Below are 12,135 nucleotides of genomic sequence, written 5' to 3' on the forward strand. Positions count from 1 at the left end.
CATCTCAATTTTGGTCTTGCCTGCCGAAAGTGCTTAGTCTGTGTTGTCTGGCATTCACATATCCCATTGGATTTCAAGCCAATATATGGGACACGTTATAGACCCCCTATCAAATCTTGGCTAGCATGCTGAAGGAAAGCTACTTCCAGCATAAAGGGTAATAACAACAACGGATAAACAACACAGTTGCTAAAGTGGGAAAAGAAAACAGGACTGCAGTGCCCTTCCCCCCAGCTGTTTATCTCCTTTAGACATGTCCTTCAAAGAAGTTTTTCCATTGTAGCGGATATCTTTCTGTGCAGGTTGTTGGGCGTGCCAGGCCAGCACTATCTCGAAGAGTCCATGAGCAGCGTGTTGAACCCTTAGTGACATCAGGGCAGCTAATAATTAAACCTGAGATTTTAAGTACTGCTGCTCAAATAAATAGCAAATAGGGGGAAAATACACTTTTTACACACTAAAGTTTAGCATATATTTATCGACTATATTTATATCCCACCTTTCCTCCAAGGTTCTCAAGAAAGAATCATAGAATTGTAGAGCTGGAAGGGACCACAACGGTCATCTAGTCCACCCCCTTCAATGCATGAATAGTTCACCCAATGTGGGGCTCAAACCCACAACCCTGAGATTAAGAGTCTCATGCTCTACAAACTGAACTATCTGCTCCTCCTTGTCTTAGCCTCACAAATATCCTGTGGGGTAGGTTAGGTTGAGAGACAGTGACTGGCACAAGGTCACCCAGTGAACTTCATGCCCAAGAGAGAATTTGAACCCCCATTTCCCAGATCCTACACAACACTGGCTGGTTAATATTGTTTTTGGTCATGTCTTTACTATTTATCTAAGTAACCAAGGGCAACTTTAAGTTCTACTCCAGCACACGTCTTCATAACCCTATATTCTTTTCCTTGCGTCAAAATCCTCCTAATATTGCATGAATCTTGGTGCACTGTGAAAATATCTTTATTTCAGCAAGCATTTCTGAAATGTTGATTTTATCCGGTCATGTTTAATACTCTCCTGCTTGATTTGTTTGGTATGGAATTATGGATCTTACGTTGTTGACAATCAATTGGAGATCTATGACAAAAGGTGGTTCATAAACATCTTAAATAAGTACAGTGGTACGTCAGGTTACAGACACTTGAGGTTACAGATGCTTGAGGTTACAGACTCAGCTAACCCAGAAATAGTACCTCGGGTTAAGAACTTTGCTTCAGGATGAGAACAGAAATCATGCGGTGGCAGCGGGAGGCCCCACTAGCTAAAGTGGTACCTCAGGTTAAGAACAGTTTCACATTAAGAATGGACCTCCAGAATGAATTAAGTTCTCAACCCGAGGTACCACTGTAAATACTACCTGCAACCACAGTAGCACAAGGCAAGGATGGGTCTCAAAATGCATGTTTGGGCTTCAGGGTGGTTTATGGGTCTACAAAGCCAACTGACCTAAAGCATTCTACTCTATTGTTGCTGTGACAGTTGGTTGCTCTATCACGGACTTAGAGGTACTACGAGAAGAGATAATCATATGTGCAGAAATTCCAGTGTTAAAAAGCAACTGTGTCCCAAACTGTCATTTCCGCATATAGTAATTCAGAGGAGTGATTCAGAGAGAGAGAGAGAGAAATTTAGCAGGGACACAGAGGTGGTGTGCATAAAGAAGAAAGTTTTAGCATTGCCTTCTCCCTGATGTTTAATTATGAGCAGGCAGTTTGCTTGTTCTTTGAATAGATCTTCAAAAAACTGAGCCCTCCTTAACCACGCCTGCAATGTGAGTTCAGCCACCTCTGTCTCTAACGTCACTGTGGGTAGTAGCACAGTTTGCACTGTTAATCCTTTTCAATGTCATTAGCACACCTCTTAATAACAGGCCTCTAAAGTGAAGTATCATCCCAATCTAGCAATTGGGCATATGTTGACAGCTACTTGCAGCCACAGTAACTCACCACTGACGTTGGTGTAGTGTAGTCTTTTAGCTCCCAGCCAGGAAGTAGATACTCTGAACAGTACTGGGCCACCTCTATGTGTGGCTGATCCCGGTATTTCTAATTACACATCACTGTCTCTCATTCCCAAGGCGCCTCTCGCTGAACTTCTGCAAAGGTGACCAGAGACAAAGGGATCCTTCGTCCTTACTAGTTGTGTAGAAAGAGAGATTTCAGTCCATGAGTATTTTCTCATCCTGTCATTGTGACATGTAGCTTCAGGCAAATGCCTGGAATCATTTCTGAATTTGCACGAATTTTCATTTCTGAATTTGCATCTTCATTAAACTTCATTTACTCTTTCAAATAATGGCATAAACAGCAGAATGGAGAGAGATTGTTTCTGGGTAGAAAAAATAATAAGATTATCAATCAAACCTGAACTGTAACTGGGCGGGGGCGGGGCGCGGGATCTGGAATATAGGACCTGACATCGCTCCCTTGAGAAATATAAACTCTCCAAATTTTGTGTGATATAATGTGTGCAAAAATGTGTATATTAGGAGAAAGTGTGCATAAGAATAAATAGCTTACAAGAAGGCATGGTATTAGAAAAGCTGCTTGAAGAAACATCGGCATTTTACGAGAAATGTGTGCTAGAATGCCGGTAATTTTTCCTGTGGAATTAAAATAAATAAATAACAATTTATTGCAGAATAAGGAGAATGAAAGTTGGGGGGAATGAGAAATAGAGAGAAACTAAAATTGAAAGTTTTGTCCAATGGTTTGGCCCTGGTTCCCCTCCTGTTTACTCTTGCTGCCTACCTCCTGCCTGGACATAGACAGAATATGGCAGTCAGAAGCACCGTCAGGGGAAATTGCTGAAATGTCCAGTAAAATCCAGATGTATGGCAACCCAGGTAGATTTTGTGTATTTTCTTTAAAATAGCTGAAAAACTTGTTCTTATTCTTTAGATTTTGCCAAGAAAAGCTCAACAACTTTGGGGCAAAACGAAAAAGACAGCAGGGAGATGGATGTGGAGAGTGCTGTGTCTGTCCTCTGAGGGCATGTTGTCCCTAACCTGGAACCGCCTCAAAACAACATCTTGTTTATTAGCAAAAGCTACAAGGTGGCATTTTCGCTGCTGCATTCTAGTGTGTCTCCCTTTTTAAAAATAGAACAGATTATAGACTCATTCCACAGCTGGCATCTGTTCTTCCTTTCAGATATTATGCATCCATTCTCGAATTCTCTTTTATGTGAAGCCTGTCATTCAAAGGATGTTTGGGGAACGTACAGAGATGGGGGCTTCGGCCCCTTGTGGGCAACAGATACGCATTTGTACACCTGAGCAGAGCTCACACACAAACATACAACACACACAAGTGTGAGGACTTTATTCAAGCATCCAGTTAACACATAAAGGTCAGGGGATGGAATATTTCAGAGCCTCCAAGTGTCCCTGTTTTCCAGGGACGGTCCCGGGTTTACAGAAGCCATCTCGGTTTCAGATTTGATCCCAGAATGTCCTGCTTTTCCTTAGGATGCCTCTATTTTCATTAGAGAAAAGCTAGCTGACCCTGATCCATCTGAAGGCAGCCCTGTATATATTTTATTATGTTTTTATATATGTTGGAAGCCGCCCAAAGTGGCTGGGACAGCTCAATCAGATGAGTGGGGTATACAGTGGTATCTTGGTTCTCAAACGCCTTGGTACTAAAACGTCTTGGTTCCCAAATGCCGAAAACCCGGAAGTACGGTAAGTGTTCTTGTTTTTGAACGTTTTTCAGAAGCCAAACATCCGATATTGGCTATTGTTTCCAGGGTGCCTGCACCAATCAGAAGCTGTGCCTTGGTTTTCAAACATTTCGTAAGTCGAACAGACTTCCGGAATGGATTGAGTTTGGCGCTTTTGTTTTTGCTATTTATTTTGCGTTTTTCTTTTTGAGGCTTTTTCAGTTAATTTGTTTTTGTGACTGCGTGGAACCCAGTTCAGCTACTGACTGGTTGATTGTGTGACTGCAGAAATGGATAAAAGCCCCCCATCCAAACAATGGCTATCATCAGTGCAGGTAAGGAAAAAATAATAATTTTAATTTTTATCATCTACAATACTGTCTTATTTGTTTTATAGTACAGTACATTGATTATTGCTTTCATTTTATGGATCAATGGTCTTGTTAGACAGTAAAATCCATGTTAAATGGCTGTTTTAGGGATTGCGTTTAAAAGTCTGGAATGGATTAATCCATTTTGCATTAGTTTCTATGGGAAAGTGTGCCTTGGTTTTGGAACGTTTTGGTTTTGGAACGGACCTCCAGAACGGATTAAGTTTGAGAACCAGAATGTCCCTATTATCATTAGGAACATGTTGGAGGAGGTTTGATATTTTCATCACTCAAATAATGAGCAGTGAGTACCAACAGGATGGCAGCCAGAAGAGGGCTGGTGGGGAACAAGAAGAAAGGAACCCTGAAGTCTGCAGAAGTACAAAACATTTTTTAAAAACACAGTAACTACTAAGGAAGCACAACACTCCAGAAACAGTTCAGTGAAAACTGGGTGTGCTCAGTAGCCATGGAATGCTGAATTACTTGGAAAAGAAACCCAGAGCTGGATGGAATGGAGTATCCCAGGGAGGGCATGGCTGGCTGAAAACCTGAGCAGGAGCACTGCTGCCTAGAGAAAAAGATAGTTCCGCATACGCATGTAAACACCTGTGTACTATAATAGCAGTTTTGAAAAAGCATGGGGAGAGAAATATTTCAAACAAATAAATATTATATAACACACATAATTTGGGTGGAGCATGTAATTTACATGGAATGAGGCAGTGTTCTGGTCAGCACCACTTCAGTCTGCACACTGTGGTCAATAAATTACCTCAATCTGAAATAATTACTACTGAATCCCAGAATAACTGGCTGAAATTATTGACCTAAATATGAAGCTGATACATCAAAAGCAGTAGTAGCTCTTTGAGGCTGCTTCAAAGTCTCTCAAAAGGTGCTCCCTTGATATTGAGATAGGGGAGCTTGTGTTGTTTTGTTTCAGAGTGGTGGTGGGCCAATTTTCATGGCAAGTCTATCAAACATTTCCAGTGTCAAAGGAATCAGAAGACCTTAGCATGAAACATTCAACACACAGGCAGATCTATAATCCTTACTTGACCGTTGTCCCCTGTCATATAGTGGTCAGCGACACCACCCCATAGATTGTCGACTCAACGAAGAAAATTAAACTTTAAATGCTAATGGGCGTGGATCGATGAAGCTGAAATTCTTCCAGTAATGTTTAGGAAATACTGGTAAGTGTATCCAATGGGTTGCCTTTTAGAATGGTGAAATGATCAAGAATGTATGAATACAGGGGTGTGTTGTTGTTGTTTTCTTAATCTACTCTCTATGCGCCTTACATGTCTTGTGGAAAGGTTTGTTCAGTCACACACACACAAAGAAAGAAAGAGAGAGAGAGAGAGAGAGAGAGAGAGAGAGAGAGAGAGAGAGAGAGAGGCCGCTGTTATGTTGGGGCTGGGTTTTAGATAACAATAGTCCAAGAATTTGCATGTGATCTACAGGCATATGCAACTTGGCAGATGGCAAGTCTCAAACAATGGGCCTCATGTCAGAAAAACTGGTGGTCTGGAATAAAAGGGGCACAACAGGCCATATGGTGGTGGTATATATTTGAAATGAGGAGAGGGAGTTTCTACGTAATTCCCAGTTAAATATAAATATGATACATTGGGATACCATTAAAAACATTAGTAAATAGTGACATTCTTGGGCACATTAAGGGTCATTGTACTATAACAACGGTGATGAAGGTGGCTTGCAGAAAATGGAAAAGAAGTAATGGTTTAAAATAATAATAATAATGACGACTGCAGTTAATAGCATGGAAATCTTTAGTGCACAGAAGCTGATGAGCTTCAGTCTACTGCAAGCGACAATTTGGCAAACTTGTTCCACTGGTTACAATGAGACCTGGCACAACAAAACAAACTTTAGCAGCAAAAGGCTAATGCAAAGAGAGAGATGAGCATTTGCTGGGATGTTTGTTTCTACAATCTCCACTACCTGTGGTACATAGGAAGAGCCCCGCTAGATCAGGCCAAAGATCCACCAAGTCCAGCATCCTCTGGCCAACCAAATGATAGAACTGCAGAGCTGGAAGGGACCCCAAGGGTGATCTGGTCCAACCCCCCTGCAGGGCAGGAATCTTTTGCCCACAGCTGCCCCTGGGTGGGCTTGAACCACCAACCTTCTGGTTAACAGCCAGATGCACAGACCCACTGCACCACATGGAATGTCCCCAAGCAGGAGCTCATAGTCACTCTTCTCACCTATGTTCCCCCCAGGAACTGGCAATGGCTGAGAGAGACACCCATTGGAACCTGTCCCAGAGGTAACCCAGGGAGCAGAGGTGCAATAGCTTCCATGGGGCTGCTCCACATGCTGCTCTGTAGGTGCGAGACCAAAAGAGGTCTAGGCCATGGAATTCTACTCAAAATTCATCCACAGCAGATTCCAGCGTATAGTTAGCATAGTGAAAACTTAAAACACGTTGCTGGATTCTACCAACCTACCAAATACTTATCAGCAGGAGTGGAGATTAAACACCCTATCTTGGGAGGACACCCAGCTTCCTGATTTACATTAAGAAATGAGTAGCGGCTGTATCTATCTCCGGGAAAATGTCTAGGAAAAAGAAGCGACCGGCCTCATCTCCACAAGTGAGCCCACAGCAGAAGAGCAAGCAGATTAAAATGCATGATTTTGTAAGAGCACAGAATTCAGAACCTACTGCATCAAATAGAACTTATTCCCAGGTAGGTGGGGATACCTTAATGGGTGGAGATCACCCAGGGGAGAATGCTGAGATGAGCGCTCATGAACTATCCCATGAACTGCTATCTTACGGGGCACCACTCTATGTGGAAATACTCATGGACCACTGTCTGCTGACTGCAAGAACAGTGGAGGAAATTAGCATCAAATTAGAAAAGGTAACGTCTCTTCTGACAGAGTCGGTGCTGCCAGAAATAGCTCCCTCAATACTAAAGAGGCCAACCACAGTGTTGCCCTCCCCCAAGACCATCGTGTACAGGGGTGTAACCGGTCTGGACTTGATAACCGAGAGACAAAAAATAGTAAAAATAACAAAAGTGAAAGTAGGGACCTGATCCTACAAAGCACTGAAGTAGCTCTCGATATATATCCTTTGAATGGTATGCTGCCTTACTAGAAATCAATTGACAGTGTGAAGAGAAACTTTAAGCTTTGACTAAGCATATTATGTACAGAACACCACACCAGAAGGAAGAGAGACAGAAAGAAAATGTGAAACCCAGGCTCCTTCTGGCCTTACTTTTATGTATGACCTTGATAGAAGAGATAACAGAACCAGTTTAACCCAAACATCATGAACCTTTTGCTTGTTTCTTTCACATAGGCAAGCTTTCAGAACCCTCTGGAATTAATTAGAACAGGAAAGATCTCTACACATCAGATCAATACTTTCTGCACTAGGAAAATGCAAACCCAAAGGTCTAGCTGCAGCTTGTGCAGGTTTGTGGTTTGTGTTTGGGGTGATCACACACCACGTCTGCCTTGGCCTTGCCTGCCCGCTGGCATGCAGATCCAGAGGGAATATGACCCTCGGACTGGTGTAGGACCAGTGAGTTAGTAGAGATGTAGATAATCCCAAGCATTCTGAAATAAAATTAAAAAAATGAATACAGGAAGAACAGAGCTGCAATATAAGCAACACATCATTATGCAGAGCTCAGATACTGGTTGCAAGGAGTTCATCAAGGACATGTTAATGCACAGTGACTTTAAATCAGGGAAATTTTGGCCCTCCATATGTTGCTGGACTACTTTGTCCCTGACCATTGGGCATGCTGGTTGAGGGTGAGGCAGATGGCAGTTGAGGTCCAGCAACCTCTCGATGGCTACATGTTCCCCATCTCTGCTTCAAACGAATGGAAGATGAGGAAATCCTTTGGTAAGCTGTTTATTTATTTGCATATTTAAGAGGCATACCAGTCACACAACGGCTGAAACTAGACATCCTAAATAAAACTGTCTTTTTTTTTTAAGATCCACACATATTTTCTTAAGTAGATCTAATGAATCCGGATTAAGTGCCAGGGAAACTGATAACAGCTCATTAAAAATGGATCCTGCATTTCTCAGGAGGCTTTGAAGTCTAACCTCCCTAGCTCTATGTAGGTGAAACTGAAGGTCAGCAAGTGGGTTGAAGTCACCCTTGACTTCCAGTGAGTAAGGCCACACATCTAGGCCAGCAGGAACCTGGGGCAGGAGCAATGAAGGAAGGAGGTATGCAGATAGCACCACACCCAAACCCTTCATCGTACTCTTGATATACCAGCCTATGTACCATATGTATGAAAGATGTGTGGGGTGATAGTCAACTAAGTTTTACTCAGAACATACCTACTGAAATAAATGGACCTAACTTAGTCATGTTCATTAGTCTACTCTGAATTAAACACCTTTAACAAACAACCATTCCCAGGATTCTTTGGGGGGACGGATCCTTTACATGCCTACTCAAAAGTAAGGTACCACTCTAAAGCCCAAGCAGACATACAATGGGAACCAAGGAGTCTCCAATGACTGGATAATTAGTTGGTTGGCATCTGTCTCAGGAGACAATGGAGGAGCATGCCATTGGGGGTGAAGTCAAACTGTTGGAGAGTTACAGCGCCTGCTGTGGCTGTAGAGACAGATACAGGAGAGACATGTTCTGTTGCAGCTGGGGCAGATGAAGGCTTCCGGTACCATAGCGTCTCTTCTTTCTGTGCTCCTCCCAGCAGTCATTTTTCTTCTGGTCACTACTGTGGATACACAACCTCACTGATTGTCTCTAGGTGCTGCGGTCGTCTGCAGGGATTCCCACATGGCTGTCTTGGTGTTGCCAGCCTTCGTGTCATGTTTGTAATGCAGAATTGGGCTGCCAATTGGCCTGGTGCCTGAAGCCAGCTCCCCATAGAAGATGTCCTTGGGGATCCTGCCATCTTCAAATCTGTGGACTTGACCAATAATTAGATCCTAAGACAAAAAGCCCAAACTAATTATGTATAATCTTGCTGCTTCCCTGCTAAGATGCTGAAACAAATTAAAGACTTTTCTGAATTCTGATTTTTCATCTCGTCTTCCAAAACGGATGTGGCACGTCCGGTTTTTGCATCAGCCACCTGTTTAATAAATGTCCTCATGCGTCTTTTGTACAAGGTGAACTGCCAGCCACTGATTAACCCAGAAACAATAATGCTATTAGCAGAGCCTTTTGTCTTAAGCAAAGGTTACGTTGCCAAGCTGTGACACAAGCCTGATGCTTGATAACTATAATCTATGATTGCGATGACACATAAGAGAGATGTTACATCTGGGCACAGGGGAGATGTGAACAGTATTATTTCGACCACGTTTTTCAACAGCCAAAGCAGTTACCCTTTCTTTCTTTCTAACCCCAAAACTGCACAGTGAGCCGGTTTGAATGCCATGTCTCCCTGCACACACACACACTCCCCCCGCAAAAATGTATGAAAATATCAAATCTGCACCTGTTTCTCTCAGTCCACCTAGTGCACTGTTCCACCTGAATAGATCACCTGATTCTCACCTAAAAAGGTAAAGGGACCCCTGACCATTAGTTCCAGTCGTGACCGACTCTGGGGTTGCGGCGCTCATCTCGGTTTATTGGCCGAGGGAGCCGGCGTACAGCTTCCAGGTCATGTGGCCAGCATGAATAAGCTGCTTCTGGCAAACTAGAGCAGCGCACGGAAACGCCGTTTACCTTCCCGCTGGAGCGGTGCCTATTTATCTATTTGCACTTTGACGTGCTTTCAAACTGCTAGGTTGGCAGGAGCGGGGACCGAGCAACAGGAGCTCACCCCGTCGCGGGGATTTGAACCTCCGACCTTCTGATTGGCAAGTCCTAGGCTCTGTGGTTTAACCCACACCCCTACGATTGTCACCTACATGCATGGAAATTGTGAAATTTCTTTATTTAACTAGGAATCAACCACGCAAGTTGCATGCATGTTAAGTGGTCATTGGCTGATCTGTTCCTAGGGAACAGGGACAGCATATTTAGTGGGTTGGTGGAGAGGACCTGCACACACTTCCCATCATGCACCAGGCTAGGTAGACTGTGGCAAAGAAGTGCCACCTGTACCAATGGCAAGTCTTCCCCTTCCTCACCTCCCCAGAGTGGATTTTAAGGAGGCAGGGGTGGGGAGGGGACTGGAGAGCAGAGTGTCATTGAATTCTACTCAATATTGATTCAGAGCAGAACTCTGACGTATAGTTAGCAGAGTAAAAATATGTTGCAGGATTCCGCAAAAATAGACCAGAGGCAATTAATATTACATCCAGCAGAGCTTTACTGCTACTGAAGGCAAATGAGCATAACGGTCACAAATCCAATGCATTCAGGATTGGCACTGTCCATATGAAATTCAGTTGCCGCAGACTTAAATTTACAATAACTTATAATACGTCTAAACCTGAACACTATATACAGATCACCACACCAGAAGGAAGAGAGATAGAAAGAGAAAGTGAAGCCCAGGCTCCTTCTGGCCCTACTTTTATAGTCAGCATGACCTTGACAGAAGAGATAACAGAACCAGTTTAAGCCAGCTGTACTCAGTTTCACTGAAGGAGTAACCCAAATATCATGAACCTTCTGCTTGTTTCTTTCACACAGAAGCTTCCAGAACCCTCTTGAATTAGTTAGAATAGGAAAGATCTCTGCACATCAGATCAATACTAAGAAATGCAAACTGACACAGAGATGGGACGGAGGAAGTTTTGTTGCACAAGTAGAAGGCTACTGTGTTGTATGCAACTCCTCATTTTACAGATGGAAGCCTAGTGGTAATGGAATACTGCTCAATGCTTTGATGCCTTGAGCTCAGGTAAAAGGCAAACATTCTGGGCCACAGCCAGAAACTGAGGTGGGCAGCTCCCTACAAACCAATTGACTTAACTGGGTTTAGGAACATATCCCTGCTTTCTGGACTATAGCACCCGTCTACTAAGCCCACACTATTTATTGCTTATGCAACATGTCGCAAGGAGCAGGAGTTGTGGCCAACTATTTTATGCGTAATATATTCAAAACTGCACAACCCATTTGCCACATAATTCAAAAAGCTTAGTCAGTGAGTAAGCAGGCAGTGGCATCTGCTGCTCCTCCTTACCACCACCAGTGGGGTACCTTGGGGTCTCAGATTTCAGCAGCACTCTGTGCAACACCAAAATTTGGTGCCTCCCTTTCTTATCTTTCATTCTGCATCATAGTTCTGGCGACCCCGAGGCTCCATGACCAGCGTGACTGAACTGATTGTGCTCCCCTAAATCCTCTTCTGCCGCCGCCACCATTGGCAGGGCAGAAGAAAGAGGTGGGTGAACAAGCGAGTAGTTTGCAATGGTGAAGAGTAGGAGCAAGTCCACAAGGGCTTCTTGTCAAATGGCCCCATGCTGGACTGTGGGCTCACGGCAGGTGCCCAGTCCTGGCGACCCTTGACACCAGCCCCAACACCTACAAACAACAAGGAATACCATTCGATAGAAACAGGTGGCTCTCTTCATTGTCTCAGCCTCCCATTCATGCTGGCTCTCCGGTGCACATTTGAACAAAAACGGATTGTCCTGACACAAGAAAGGACAAGCTAAGAAATGTAAACAAACACTTTGTCCAACAGCTAATCAGCAGCAGCAACTAACAGGCCAAAGAACACTAGAATTGTGTGCTTTACTTCTGTCTGGCAAAAACATGAGATGAGTCTGCTGGATCAGGCCAATGGCCCATCTAGCCCAGGATCCTGTTCTCATAATGGCCAAGCAGGTGCTTGTGGGAAGCCAGCAAGCAGGATCTGAGTGCCAGATAACTCTCCCCTCCTGCCATTTTCAGCAACTGGTATTCAGATGCAGCACAAGCCTCCCTGCTTTCTAGTAGGAAGTGCTGAATCAATTCGCTCTTTTCACAACCACTCATTCAGCAACTCCAGATTATGCAATGTTTTTATTTTGAACTGGGTGTAACCCAGTTTCAGTATCACGAAACCTTCGCCTTGCTCTGCAACTTGGAGGTTTGAGAAGACCATATGGATTTGTTGACAAACTACAGAGCAGAGTTCTGATTTGGCTCAAGAGCCCAACTATC

The sequence above is a fragment of the Podarcis melisellensis genome, assembly GCF_964234715.1.
Source record: "Podarcis melisellensis genome assembly, chromosome: 3".
In the NCBI taxonomy this organism is placed as follows: domain Eukaryota; kingdom Metazoa; phylum Chordata; class Lepidosauria; order Squamata; family Lacertidae; genus Podarcis; species Podarcis melisellensis.